Source organism: Macaca nemestrina, chromosome 12 (genome assembly GCF_043159975.1).
Source record: "Macaca nemestrina isolate mMacNem1 chromosome 12, mMacNem.hap1, whole genome shotgun sequence".
In the NCBI taxonomy this organism is placed as follows: domain Eukaryota; kingdom Metazoa; phylum Chordata; class Mammalia; order Primates; family Cercopithecidae; genus Macaca; species Macaca nemestrina.
Genome location: NC_092136.1, coordinates 75,342,468 through 75,355,505, shown reverse-complemented (window position 1 = coordinate 75,355,505; position 13,038 = coordinate 75,342,468).

Below are 13,038 nucleotides of genomic sequence, written 5' to 3'. Positions count from 1 at the left end.
TCTTCTGCAAAAGCCAGGTAAATGGCTCCCTCCTCCAGGAAGCCCTCCCCAGCTACCTTCAGCCTGGGTCAGGGGCCTCTGCTGGGTTCCCACAGCCTCTGTGCTCCCTCCAATGTTCGCGGAACCAAGGTGTTGAAGAGGGCTGTGTTGTGTCATATCATCTGTCTCCCCCACCTGTCTGGGGCCTTTTCATGGGCTGGGACCAGCCATATGCACCCATGGGCCCTGGGATCTGGGGGGCAGCACAACAACAGGGCTAGGTATAAAACCTACCTCCGAAATGTTGGATTTGGGAGTGTCATTTGGACCTCTGTCAGGACAAGTAAATGGGGGAAACCAGACCAGGGACCAAGAACGGCTCTCAGAAAGGGTGGCCACGTGAGATAAGTGCTACCATTTACTGTGCACCTGCTGTGTGACCTTCTAAGCACATTGGCCCAAGTCATCACAGCAGCCCTTCGAAGTGAGTATTGTTACCATTGACACAGGAGGAAACTGAGGCTCTGCGAGGAAAGGCGGCTCGCTCCAGACCTCAGGAAAGCTCCCAGCACAGCGGGGCTCTGAGCGCAGGTGCGTCCCTGCTCACACGTCTGCACTCCCAGCAGGCTCGGGGGAGCTGCATGGAGAGCTGAAGACAGTTTCCTGGGCTGAGCTGGAGGGCTGGGAGGGGAGACCTCAAGCTCAAGACAGGAGACCCTGGGGAGTCCCTGACTCAGCAGGCCACTGGCCAGTCCCCACATCTGTGACAAAGCCCTGAACCTTTCTGGCTGGCCAGGAGCTGGACAACAGAGGGGCAGTGGGAGCTGGTCCCAGTGCTTCCCCTCGCCCCCAGGTCAGGGCTCTAAGAATGCAACCAGGCTGAGCCCCACTCCGGGGAGCTGGGGGCTGGGGCCTCTGCCAGGTGCATCACAGGGGCATGGAGGTTCCCAGGACCTCAGAGCTCTGGGAGCTCAGTATCTCATTGTGTTCAGAGATTTGGAAGCATAAGATCTTGGTACTCAAGAATTGTGGAGTAGAAACCCCCAAACCACTGCCTTGCCAGCCCTGTAGAGGCCCCCAGGCAAATGGCCCACCCAAAAAATTTTGAAGGCTGCGTACTGATCTGAGAGTGTCAGAATTCTTGTCCCCAGCAGATTTCCCTTCCCAGAACTTGCTCCATCTCCCTCCTGTTTAAGGGGCAGCAGTCCCAGACAGGGCTCTGTGAGACTCAGAGAGTCCGAAAGATGGAGACTCCCCAGTGATGACAGCACCAGCCACTCTGAGGCGGCTCTGAACCAAGTGTGGGAGGCTGGCTGGAGACACAGGAGAGATGGGGCCTGAGGAGGGAGACAAGAAGGCGGCAGAGAGGAAACAGGAACTCCTGAAAAGAGGGAGAGATTAGTTTGGTGGGAAAGGGGAGAGTGGACAGATAAGGCCCCGTGAGGAGGCCTGGCCAGGCCAGAGGAACAACCAAGGGGCCAAAGCCCAGCCCTGTGCAAGCTGCTGGTCTGTGGTTCCTGAGGTTGCAGAGATCAGCCACTGGGTTACACAGACCAGGCCCCAGCATGATGCAGGCTCCGGTCCAGAACCCCAGACCCAGAGAGGCTGGACGGGGTAAGGGGAGTTTGGGGCTAGGAGGTAGGAATCCTGCATCTTTTCTAGCTTCTTGCTGTGTGACTCCAGGCAACCACTGGCCCTCTCTGGGCCTCTTCGGCAATTGTCTTGTCCAATTCTCACAACCGTTCTAAGGGATATGACCCAGTATCTCTGTTTTATTGATGAGGAAACTAAGGCTCAGAGAGGGAAGTGCCTGGCCCAGTGTTAGAGAATAATTAGTGGAAGAGCTGATATTCAAACCTTGGACTGCTGATACTCAAACCATTGGGCTTGGTCTCAGCCTCCACAACGTGCATCCCAGGGATGAAAGTGGCCTCTGACTGAGTGGGGGTTTTGACTGGGAGCCACTGGAGGGCGTTGCAAGAGAGGAACAGGAAACAATTCAAGACTGAGCAGTTCCTGACATCTGTTGCAGGGCCTGGGAAGCGCAGTCCAGGAGCAGGTGCCGGGAAGGGTTGCCCATCAGGATCAGGCCACAGATCAGCCACCACGTTCCCACCCTGCCCTCCCCGGGTGAGCTGCTCAGCATCGCCTGTGTGCCCGGCCATCCAGGCCCCACCTGTGTGTGTGTTGGGGCGAGGGACAGGGGAGCACATGAAGCTCAGGTGTCTTCTTCAGTGGGCGCACAACTCTTAGTTATTATAGCAGAGAGGACAGGAGGCTGAAGACAGGCAGAGCCCTGGGGCTTTGGGGATTTGGAGAGGGAAGGCCTACTCCTTTCTGGGTATTGGGAGTAGGGAGTGGGAAATAAGGAAGACTTCATGGAAGAAGTGCCATTTGCATTGGGTCTGGAAAGTGGGGTAGGATTTTAAGAGATGGAGAAGGAGGTGATGTGGAGGGGTCTGTGTGAGAACAGTCGTGGCAGTAAAGTATGCTCAGAGGATGCCAAGAGGTGGGTATGACTGGAGCTCAGGGGCCTGTGGGTACCAGGGCAGCAAGGGTCCAAGCCAGGCTGCCTTGGGTCCTGCCAGGTGTCCAAGACCACCCCCAACAGGGCGCTAGCAGCTGACTGGTCTGACCGCCGCCTGCCCGCCAGGCCACCCGCCCGCCCGCAGAGCTGGCTGGCTCCAGGCAGAGCAATTTAACAGCCGCACATTTAACGGGTCCCTTTGCTCCCGTATACCAAATCAATATCCGCTCTGCTCCCCAGGCTCGTGGCTGCTGAAGACAGTCTCCTTACCGGCCCCTTGGTCCGCATTGTCTTACCTGCTGGGTGCCAGCAGAGGAGCTGGAGGGCTGGGGCAGGGAGCCAGGGATGGGTGATGGGGGAGGAGCAAGAGGAGGACGTGACTGATCAGGACAGTCATCCCAGACACCCCTATTCAGGCTGGCAGGTGAAGGCAAGAGCTTGCCAGAGGCCCAGCCTCCTGTGCTCCTGGGCACAGATGCAGTTCAAATCAGAGTATTTTATGTCTCCACTGTCTGCGCATCTGCGAAAGCATGCGGCCCTCAAGAAGGCGGTGGAGTGGGAGGCTGCCTGAGGGCTGCCGGGACAACAGCCTGTTAGATGTCATTACCTCGGAGCCTCCTTCACACTCAAGATTCCCAGAGTCCATTTTTCCTAGATTCTGGTCGTCCATTCTGAACCACTCCACAGCCCTGAGGTTTCAGGACACTGGACTCAAGACACTACAAGTCCATCATGCCTCTAGTACTTGAAGACTCCAGAACTGTCTGCTGTGGCTTTCTGCACCTGAAGTGCGAGATTTCTCTTTTCTTGCATCTACACCCTTGCCTCCCCACGTCCCCTCCCCCGGGAGTTGCCCTCTCTTACAGTCCCATCTGACCCAAGGCGGAGTGGGAGCAGCAGGCAGGAGGCCACCACAGGCAGACCCTGGCTCTCTTCAGCCCTGGACTTTCCCTGGACATCCCGGGTGAGAGATGGTGGGTAACCAGGGCACCCTCTGATCCAAGACCAGCTCCTGGGACCTGGCTCTTCATCCTGGGTTGTCCTGCAGGCCTGTGATGGGGCGGGCTCTGTGCTCCAGGTGACATCTGGGTTGGTTTGGAGGCTGTTCCCTCCTGGCAGTTGCTGTCCTTCCCTCCTGCTGTATTGCAGGGTGGACCTGCAGGCCCCTGGGGGCTTCTCTCCCAGCAAACAGACTCCATCAGCACCAGGGGCCGATCCAGATTCTCGGGAATGATGATCAACACTTCCTGTGTAGGCCAAAGTCCAGGCATGGTGTACAATCCATTTAAGAGCAAAGAAAAACAGACCCCACCACCTCCTGCACATACACAGCATACCTCCGATGCCAACACCCCCCACAACCTCTCTCTCTCTCTCTCTCTCCCTCTCCAGAACACACATGAAATGCAGGAACTCTGTGGGAGGCTGTCCTGAGTAGCAGGCAGGAGCATGGCCTGTCAGAGCCACACAGACAGGGTTTTAACCCTGCACTGCCCCCTCTAAGCTGAGTCACCCTGAACACATCACAACCCCCGTGATTCCCTTTCCTTGGCTGTAAAATGGGGGTGAACACAGCTTGTCCTGACACTCGGGAGAAGTCAAGTGTGTAAAACCTCCAGCACCCTGCCTGGCTGACCAGGCCCAGCCAAAGCTAGGTGGGTTGTGCCTGTTATACAACCTGCCATTCCTTCCCCAAAGCTGCCCTGAACTTGGGATCCATGCCCTGCCCTGTGCTGCAGGCTGAGGACACAGGTAATCTAGCCCCAGCTCCTGTACTACACACCTGCTGTGGGGTGAGGGACTGGTAACCTGACCCAAGAGCACCAAGGAGAGATGATCTGCTGCAGGAGGGGCTGGGGAGGACCATGTGTTACAGGCACAGGCCTGACTGTGGCTCCTGGCTCTGCCCTTGCTGGCCGTGAGTTACTTCAGCTTTCTGAGTCCCTGTTTGCTCATCTGTGAAGTAGGATGAATGACAGCACCCACCTCTTTGTCTTGTTGTAAGGTTCAAACTAGGTAATGCACATCAAGCACCCAGCAGACAGATAGTAAGAGTTATCCACTGGTAGCCACTGTGATTAAAGAATAATTCAGTCACATAGTCAGTCAACAAACCTCCACTGAGCCAGCCTCTGCAGATGCTGGGGTGTAAGAGCTGAGGCTAAATGGCTCCAGCCCTCAGAGCCCCAAAGCCCCAAGAGTCTGGGGAAGAGACTGTAATTGAGGGGTAAGCAAAGTGGGCTGGGGGCCTGGGGTCAGGAGCAAGGGGATGGAGTCAGGGTGGCCCTCCCAGGGAAGGCCCCATGGGGAAGAGGAACATGGCCTGGCTAGACTGGAGGGGGACACTGAGGCAGAGGACAGTGTGGCCAAGGTCGGGGCGAGGAGAGCAAGGTCTCTTCAGGAGACACACTCACAGGGGCCTTCAGGGTTTCTGGAAAAGCCCAGCTCTGTGGGATCCCAGGGGAGCTGCACGGGAAGGCTCTGCAGGGGTGAAGCTCAGTCCCGCCCTCACACAAGGCTCCTTTGACAGCCGGAACGGAGTGTGAGCAGGGGGCGGCTTTGCCCTTCTTGATGAAGCCCTGTAGCCCTGCAGCCCTTCTCCCAGGAGGCTGTGGGCCTCTGAGAGGGGCTGGCCCCACCATCGAGTCCCCCGGCCCCTTACAGCACCCACCCATACCTCATGTGGTCCTGGGACTGCAGATGCTGGTGGACCAGGGTCCGCGAGGACACCATCTGCTCCTGCTGTCTCCCCAGAACCCGACCCAGGCCTGGTCCATAGACACAGCAGAAGCCCAAGGCAGCAAGGGCCTGTACCAGAGGAGCGGGTGGCCCCGCAAGCCCGAGGCTGGGGTTCAGGTCCAGGCTCTAGGTGGGACATGTGTGCTTCTTGAAGGATGCTGCTCACTGGTGAGTGGTGGGCCCCCAGAACCCATCCTCCCCCAGGCTAACCTCGACTTACAGACAAGGAAACCGGGACAAGAAGGCTGCTCCTGATGGGTGCTGGCTCCCAGCGGTTCTGACTTCAGAGGCCTGCAGAGATGCCTGGCCCTGTGCTGAGGGCCTTCCTGCCCTCTTGCCACATCCATGTCTCCTGAGCACCTCCTGTGTGCTGGGGGCTGCCCTTGGTGCGTGTGTGCACTGGGGGCCTCACTCAGAGCTCTCCAGGCCTCAGGCCCATGGAAGGGTTGCAGTACGCGTTGCAAAGGCCACAGCACCACACCTCTGCCTGGGTACCTGGCTCCCCGCAAAGGCCTGGCTGCTGGAGGCAGAACAGCTGTTCCCTGGAAGGAGCTTGCAAAGGGGCACTACTGGAAGGCACTATGATTAAGAAACACTCACAGCAGCAGCCCCAGACTCACCTGCCTGGGAGTATGGAAGCCTGGCCCTTGGCCTGCAGCTGAGCCCCTGCTGTGGTAGCAAGCACACAACCAGCCCTTACTGAGCACTTCTGAGGCCCTACGCACAGGGCACACACGGCCCCTGCTGGCCTAGCTGCTCACATGCCCTGTGAGTAGGCTGTGGCATCATTACTACTGAAGAAACAGGTACTGTGGGTGACGCTGGAGCCAGATCAAGGCGCAGCTCCACTATTTCATCCCTGGGTGACCACTGTCTTTGTTTTTTCATCCTTAAAATGGGGACCAGGCCAGTCCTCTGTTCTCTGGGATGTTGAGAGAAGCAGGTAAGGTCAAGGGCTTGGGACAGCCTTTGGCAGAGTCGAGGTCTTGTAAATGATCAGCACGAAGATCCTGATGCCAGGATTTGGCACCTAGGCTCCTCTTCAGGCACAGCTCTGCCTACCCTCATGGCTGGTCCCATCAGGCTGTTTCCGTGGGACCCCCACTCCCTGGGGAGCTGGAGGCCTGGCCTCCTGTGATAGCCCCTGCCATGATGCTAGGCACAGACCAGGTGCTTACAAATGGCCACAGCATGTATTATGTTGGGCAGGAGGGAGAATTAGTGGCATTTGGGGATGCTTCTGGGTAAGCCTGACGCCTCCACTGCAAGGCCTCCCATCTCCCGAGGACATCCATCCATGTTGTTGCTGGGTCCTACCACCCCCCAGCACGAGAGGGATTGTCCCATTTTGCAGGTCCCTTTCGGCTCTGCTCACTAAGGGCTGGAGGCTCAGGGAGGCCTCGGTCACTGGAGAGAGAACCAGAAGGACTTTGGAAGTCAGCTTCTCCAACTCTCCTGGCCTCAACCCCACTTTACAGATGGGGAAACTGAGGCCCAGAGGGGCAGGGCTGCCCCCGGTTCTGCTGTGTGTCAGAGGCAGATTCCCTGGCTGTGCTCGGGCCTCCGAGGGGCTGGGGGGCGGTGGGGTCTGGGCCAAGCAGGGCCTGTTGTAATCAATCCTGCCACCCTCGCCTGCCTTGCCCTCTGAGGCAGGGTCTTCCCCTCTCCCTACCAGAGAGGCTCCTGGGTCCCGACAAGCTGGGGGAAGAGCAACACAAATATTTAGTCTGTGCGGAAGAGAGCAGAGCTCAGATCTTGGCCTGGTGGCCCTGCCTCAGGCCCTGTGCCAGGAGCCACATCACAGAGGACTATGAGGCCCCCAGTGTCCTAGGGCCCCCACCACAAATGATTTCTTGCACAGACCTATTATGGTGCCAGAAATGCCACCATTTATAATTCCTTGGGGGTGAGACATCATATCTTCCCACTAGGCTCCCTTTTCCAATAATAATAATAATAACAATAAGAGCAACACGTGCATGTCCAGGGGTGTACAGTTAACCCAGGACTTTCCCATCCCCCAGCCCTCATAACAGCTCGGTAAGGCAGGTACTGTTTTAGCTATTTTCGATGGGAAACCAGGGCTCAGAGGGGTGGTGGGACTTGCCCAGGGTCACAGAGAGCAGTAGGCGACTAGACTCAGGTCCAGGTCTGACTGTAGAGTCCTGGTCTCAGTCCTGGTCCCCCTAGGCAGTGGCAGCTGGAGGTGGTGGTGCCTTTGGGTTCTTGGAGGAGGGAGCCATCCTCAGCCGCAGGCCTGCAAGGGACCCCTCCTGGGTTGGGGAAGGGACCATTGTATCCCAGGTTCCTCCGCTTTTCCTCTATAGCCAGACCTCTCCGCAGCCTCAAGCCTGGCAGAAGTTTGACACCACAGGGATCTGATTCCTACAGGGGCCTCAGATTTAACTTCCTCTTCTCATCCCCCTGTCCTGAGCCCCTCTGGGTTCCTATCTCCATGAATGGGAAGTGCCATCATTCCCCACCCGCTTTAGCGTCCCCCCTCCCTATATGCAAATCCTCAGGCCCCATCCCAGACCTACCGAATTGGAAACTCTGGGGAGCAGGTTAGAGACTGAGCGGCGCTGCTGGAGCACAGGCCCCAGCCTTGCCAGCCTCCTTCCCAACACCCTCTGTGGCTCGCCACTGCCTGCAGGATCAAGTATAGCTCCAGGCTGGCACATACAGCCCCTCTGGTCTGGCCACCAACCTGCTCTGGTGTCTCCCCTCCTAGCCTGCTCCTCTTTGCACCCGAGCACCTTGCCCTCCTTCCCAGCCACCGCCCTGTAGCCCACACTCCCCACGTGGCCGTCTTCTTGCATGTCTCCATCCCTCCTGCCTGTCCCTGGGCAGCCTGGAAACATCGATGATCCTTCACCACCCTCTGTGGCAAATCCTCCCTGACTTCTCCAGGCAGAGGCCCCAAATTAGTACCCACGGCACCCTGGGCTCCCTCTGGGACAGCTCTAGTCACCCTGTGTGGTCCTGCTTGTTTCAGTTTCATACAAGGGCTGGCGCAGGGAAGGCCTCAGTAAATGCTGAGATGAAAAGAACAAGAGAGTCTGGCTGCAGAGACAAGGGGCTGCATCTTCTAAACTGAGCCCAGCTGGTTTAGATCACCTCTGGGTCCTGCCACCACCGCCTCACTGTGGGTCTTCCTGCCCCATGGGCCTGTTCTCCATATGGCTGGAGGGGACAGAGGCAGCCCCTTGCGGCAGCTCAGGGGCCCCTGGGTCAAGGTCACAGTGCCCTTCACTCCAGGGCTCTCATTCTGTCCACTTGCCTCTCCCACCACCACCCCAGGAATGGTGACCCCAGCACCTGCTTGGGTCCCTCAGGTCCCACCCCAGACCTACCAAATTGGAAACTCTGGGAAGCAGGCTGGAGACTGAGCAGCACTGCCGGAGCACAGGCCCCAGCCTCGCCACCCTCCTGCCTGACACCCTCTGTGGCTGTCCACTGCCTGCACCCCCAGCCCCATGGTCCATTTTATGGGGTGGAAAATGAGGCTAGGGAAACAGCTGAATCTGCAGAGGGTCCAAGTCACCCCTCACTGGGCTGGCTGGGAGGAGGGGAGCCAGCTCCCCACCAGCATCTTGTGCTCACAGGGGTCGGTTGACCTGGTGGGGATGCTGGGAAACAGATGCACTCCTGAGCCCCTCTGCACCTCTGTCTCCTCTCCTCTCACATGGACACAGCCAAGCACACCTCATGGGTGAGGGGCAGATGAGACACCAGACGTGAAGTGACAGCATGGCCGTCTGTCTTCTCCACCAGCACCCAAGACTGTGATCCGCTCTATGCCAGGGTGCTGGAGACAGCAGATGCCCTCCCAGCCAAGGGGTCTGTTCTCCCCAACATTACCAGTGTTCCAGCTGCTCCTTTCCACTCTGTCTGCAGAGACGCTCAACACCCCCGACCCCCGGTGTGATCTGAGGACTCTAGGAACCCCTCCTGCACCCAGGCTTGAGGGTCCCCTGCCTGGGACTCCACCCTCACAGCGGCTCCCACTGGAGTCAGGCTCTTGCCCAGAAGAACTGCAGGTTCCCTGAGAGACTCCTCAGAGCGCCTCCTTAGTGGACCCAGGCCCACCCTGCTCTTCCCAGCTGCCCCTGATCTGTGCACACAGCCAGGCCTGGCCCTGATCACTCCCTGTGAGGTCCCACTCTCCTCTAACCTCTCACCTGTGGTGTGGCCATCCAAATGGTCCACAGATGGGAAGGGCCAAGCCAGGAGGGTCAGGGAGATTCTTGAAGGGGCTCATCTCCTCTGGGATTTCGGTGGTCATCCGCCTGACCACATGACCTCTGTCATCCTTTCTAGTCTTGAAGATGAACTGCTGGGCTGGAGGGTTTGTGCCTAGTTTTTCCAAATCACTTGAGGTATGTATGGCTGAACTACTGGATGAATAATGCATGGATAAACATGGATGGGTGGGTGGATGAAAACACTAATATATGGAAAAATTAATGCTTCCATGTATGGATGGATGGATGAGTGGGTGGATAGATGAATGGTTGGATGGACAGATGGTTGGATGGATGGATGGATGGTTGGATGGACAGACGGACTGACGGACGGACGGATGAATGAATGGAGGAATGGGTCGATGGATGGATGAGAGGATGGATGGACGGCTGGATAGATAGCTGGATGGATGAAAGGGTGAGTGAATGGGTGCATGAATAAATGAATGGATGAATGGGGGGTGAGTAGATGGGAAGTAGATGGCAGATGGATGGATGGATGGATGGATGGATGAGTAGGCAAGCGGATGGATGAACGGATGGATGTTATTTAAAAGTAGCCTGAAGTCCCCCTGGAAGTTTTCCTTGATCTCCCAGCTTGGTCCGAGCCTCCACCAAGCCTCCACCATCCCTGGCCTTTTCTGTCTCAGGGGGCTGAGCACAGACTGGGGCTCCCCAAGAATAGGACAGGGGTCTGGATCATCTGTGTCCCTGATACTCAATCCAGTACTTGTCCAGAGAGGCTTTCGGGGAATTTCCGGACAACGAATGAGAAATGAATGACAGTTCCAGTTAGGTAAGTGGTCCAGTCTGAAGGAGAGGGGCAGGAGGGTAAGCTCAGGAGAGGTCGGTAGAGGCCAGCTGTGATGCTGCTCCTGCTGGGGACAGGGATGGGGGTTGAGGAGGAAGGCACTGCAGTTAAAAGTGACCACTCCCAGTGCTTTTAGTGCACTTGCCTACACGTGCCAACCCCTTTACATGTACCGGTGTACTTAAGCCTCCCAGCAGATCCTATCTGCATCCCTGTTTTTCAGGTGGATGAGCTGCAGCACGCCAGTGAGATGTGGTAACTCTCCTGGGGTCGCACAGTGAGGAGATGGTGGGCTGGGGCTTGCATTCAGAGGTCTGAGTATGCCATGCTGTGTTGTCTGTTCAAACACCAGCTGAGAAATCGGACTGGATCCTGAGGGCAGTGGGGAGCCATGGAGGGCTTTGGAGCAGAGGATGGAAGTTATCCAAATCTCTATAAGGCTGCTACATGACCTTCCCATCCCAATGGAGAAAAGGCATCTTCAGAACAGCCACAAGCAGCTCCTCCAGGGAGGGAGTTGAGCCCCCGACACCTTGGTTCCAGAAAAGTGTTTGTCTTGCCCCTGCCTTTACCATACTTGGCCCCTCCCCACAGTTTACAGACTTCAGAGGATCTGCAGCTGGGGGTCTTCCAGCCCCACCAGTGCCTCCAGAGGCCCTTAAGAGCAGCAGCTGCTGCCCTGGGGCAGTTCAGCTCCAGGAACCTCTAGCACAGATGCCCTTCGCCCAGCCCAAGGCTGCTTGTTCATCCCCCCATCCCCTCACTTCCCCTCCTTCAGCCCGGGGCACCCCACTGTGGCTACCACTTTCCTCAGTCTTCAGGATAGACGGTCCTTAGTTTGAATCCGAGCAACTCCCCTTACTAGCTGTGTGGCCTTGGCCAGTGACTTCATATCTCTAAGTCCACATCTTGCTGATACATCCGCAGTAACGCAGGACCCATCGCCAAAGCGTACAGTGTGATGGGCAAATGATGGTTCTAGAACAGCCCCTCACTCTCAGAGTCTCCTTCAGTGCCTTCCCCTCTTCCCTGTCTACCAGCTAAACCACTTGATAAATTATACTTAGAATTTAGCATCAGGGTGGCAGGCGGGGCTCTGGGGAAGGTTTCCTAAAGAGCTTGCCTGCCTTCTTCTGTCAGACAATGCAAAGTATCTGATGCATCATTATTTCCTTTATTGCTGTGGTTTCCAGGAAATTCAGAGCTAAACTTCCTCTTAATCACAGCCATTACACAGGTTACTGTGTGGTTGTGGAGCCACTTCCTATACCTTCTAGGAGTATGGTTTAAGACCGCTGTAGCATCCTTTCTTTTCAGTGACCCATAATTTTTTAAAATTATGTGGGGAATGCATTATAGTTTTCAGCCCTGCCCGCCATAGGCAGCTGTCTGCTGTCTAGCCCCAACCTGGCCCATACCTCCTCCGGGCCTGCCCTATCTCCTCTTCACCAGCCCAGCCTCCACTTTCTTGTGTCCACTCCGGCCATGCCTGTCCTCAGGCACTTGGCTATGCCCAGACTAGAGAGCCTTCCCTGCACCTGGTAGATACCAAACCCCCGTCCAGGTGTCACACCCCCTGGACAATCCCTGGCTTTGTCACCCACACATTCCCTTTCTGAAGTCCCAATGCCTCTCCCTTCTTGCCTGTCTACACGTTTCTGGGCCATCTACTTTGTTCTAGGCTCTGTTCTAGGGATTCCGCAGTAAATAAATGAGATAAAAATCCTCTGCCCCCATGCAACTGACACTTTATTTGAGAAGAATGATAACAAATAAGAAACACTTGGGACTCTTTTTGTCTTTTTAAATCAAGTGGTGGCCAATATTAAGGAAAAACTTAATAAAAACAGTCTTAACAGGGTAGACAGTACTGGTCAGAAGGATTCTAGTCTATTTCAGTGGTCCAGGAAGACCTCGTAATGCAAATGGCAGCTCTTGCAAACCCCAGAGCCATGGGGGCCAGGGATGATGTCCGTGAGGGACCAGGGTTAGACTGAGGGAGCGTGGGAGCCACTGCAGGTTTGGGAGCAGGGGTGCAACCTGTTTTGTGCCAGGCTCTGGGCTGGGGGCTTGATGGCCAACTTCTCACTTGATCCTTCTGGCAAGTCTGTGATTTGGCGCTGGCTTTCAGACCCCGATTTCAGAGGCGGCAGAGGCCCAGAGAGGGAAGGAGCCTGCTGGAGGTCATGAAGCAGCTCGGCCCTTTCCCCCTTTCCGGATCTGTGGCAGGTTGGCAGCTGGCAAGGCTTATTTTCCTCAGCCTCTTCTCTCAGCGTCTGCCCATAAATCACTCTGACACACGACGAGGGGGGCACGGCCGGATTCCACATCACCTCCGTGGGTGAGCGGTTCCCAGGCCCTGTACTCTGGCGAGCCTGTGGTTCTTGGCTCTGAATGCTGGCTGCCCAGCAGCCCAGGGCCCCAAATGCCGGGCTCAGACACCAGGGGAGTCGTGTTTTCCCCGGGCCAAGACGGGGTTCAGGAGAAAGGGGAGGACCCCCCACCCCTGCCGCCACCCAGGCCAGAGGATCTGGCTACCAGATGAAGGGTTGGGAGAACACAAATCGGCTGCTCAAAGATCTGGGCGAGACCTGGGTCTGACCATGGGTAGGTATAGAGGGCATGCTGTGGCCAGAAGCTCCGGGGGAGGGAGGAGGCCCTCCCTTACTCTGAAGGCTCTGGTGGTGCCAGAAGCATCTGGGATTGTTTTGGAGCTGGCACTGGAACAGAGGCAGGCA